This window comes from Medicago sativa, chromosome 6, assembly GCF_051527215.1.
Source record: "Medicago sativa cultivar Bolivia chromosome 6, Bolivia_mono, whole genome shotgun sequence".
NCBI lineage: Eukaryota > Viridiplantae > Streptophyta > Magnoliopsida > Fabales > Fabaceae > Medicago > Medicago sativa.
This window is the reverse complement of record NC_140754.1, coordinates 71,554,179-71,556,305: the sequence shown is the minus strand read 5'-3', so window position 1 is coordinate 71,556,305 and position 2,127 is coordinate 71,554,179. Positions and strand designations below refer to the sequence as shown.

The following is a 2,127-nucleotide window of genomic DNA, read 5'->3' as shown; positions in this document are numbered from 1 at the left end:
ATAAATATAAATGTTTGTTACTTTCAAATTATAACAAATCAAACTAACCATATTTATCTATTTCAATGACACCAACAATGTAACAAAAAAATAATCTAAATTATTGTTCTTTTAATGACACCAACAACAATAGTTGTTATAGATAAAGTTGTTTAATAGTATAATTGGGATGATAAAAATTCATCTCAAAATCTCTTATTTTCTTTATATATACTAGAGTCAGTCCCGTTTTCTTATTGCGCGTTTATGTCTTAGTTAATCACTCAAGAACACATATTACATACCAAGAAACTATGAAGTCTGTTAATCGTTTAATCATCAAAATTTGTTTTTGTTTAAATTTTTTAGGAATTTCGTCTCAATAGACATAGATCCCTTGGATTAGTCCATCACTTGATCAAATGTCGAGTTTTCAAAATTAGAAGGTTTAGATTGACTAATTTGGGGGTGAAAAAAAAATTTGTGCTAACATTTTACTCACAGGAAATTGAATCCACAAACAAAGCCCATAACCCAAAAAAATAAAAAATAAAAATATTTAAGTAGAAGGAACGAACAGTATTCTGTACCCTTAGTTATTCTCATCCGAAACCCTTGAAACATAAACGCTAAAGCCATTACGGAAACCCTATGAAGAAGAAGATAACTTCTTCCCTCAAATCTTCTTCACAGGAAATGGTTGAAGAAGAAACATATTTCTATTTACCTGACGATTGTTGGGAATCTATTTTTAAATTCATGGTTAACGACGATGGTCGTCGCTGTTTGAATAATGTTTCCCTCGTCTCGAAACAGTTCCTCTCCATAACCGATTTTCTTCTATTCTCACTCACTGTCTATCCGTCAACAGTCCCTCTCCTCAAACGCCTACTCAAAAGGTTCACCAACCTTACTTCCCTGCACCTCTACTACCGCATTCAGGTCGACAGCGTTCTTCGCTTAATCTCTCGTTTCCCATTGAATAAACTCACATCCCTCACTATCTCCAGCAATCGTACCTTTCCAGTAAATGGGTTGCGAGCTTTCTCCCAAAACATTACGACTTTGACCTCTCTTGCTTGTTCCTGTGTTTGGGTTGATTACAACGAATTCCTACTCATAGCCGATTGTTTTCCTCGGTTGAAACAGCTCAACCTCAGTAACCCTTCATCGATGAAAAACTCCACTAACTTCATTACTGCAATTTGCTCTCTATTATCTAAGTGTCGATGTATACAACATTTGGATCTTCATAAGGCTACTTTTCTGACCGATCAACATGTTGCCGAATTGTCTTTGTTTCTTGCTAATTTGGTGTCTATAAACCTAAGTGAATGTTTGCATCTAACAGAATCAGCCCTATTTTCACTCCTTAGAAATTGTCCTGCACTTAGTGAGATCAAAATGGAATGCACCTCTATTTGGAAAGAGAGTGTAGGGTATTTGCAGTTTGGTGTATACCCTCAATTGAAGTCTCTCTACTTGGGTTGAAATCTTTTCTTAAGTGATGAAAAAATCATATTGTTCACCTCTACTTTCCCCAATTTGCAGCTGCTTGATTTGAATTGGTGCACGCACATCACTGAAGGTATTTGTCAAGTTTTAAGATGTTCTCAGTTAAGGCATTTGAACTTAAATGGATGTTTAAGACTGAAGCGACTTGGAATAAACTTTGTAGTTCCCAAACTAGAAGTGTTGAACTTGTCGGACACAATGGTAGATGATGAAACACTATGTATGGTCTCAAAGAATTGTTGTCGGCTTTTGAAACTATTATTGAGACATTGTCTTAATATCACAGAGAAGGGACTGAAACATGTGGCAGAAAACTGCACACTACTGAGAGAGATTTATTTGACGTCTTATCTTTTAAGGGACAAATATAAGGAACTGTTCTCGAGTCGTGGATGCTTTGTTTGCTAGTATTCTTCTGTAATTGCTATATGCTGTGAAAACACAGTAAGTTGTTTTTGTTTTCAGACAAATGAATTTCTTTCATTGAAAACTTTAGTCTGAAATTGATTTTGCTTTATTGCCGGTTAGTCTGCTTTCATAATATAATTCTTGGGTTTTAGATACAAAAAAAGCCATGATAAATAAATTACGTAGAAAACTTATTCTTCTCTTTATCAAATTCAATACAAATTC

At 34.6% G+C, this 2,127-nt stretch overlaps 1 pseudogene; it reads left to right on the top strand.

Moving 5' to 3' along the window:
- Positions 1-630: 630 nt before the first annotated feature.
- On the top strand, positions 631-1,902 carry LOC146916646 (uncharacterized; annotated as a pseudogene).
- Positions 1,903-2,127: the final 225 nt, after the last annotated feature.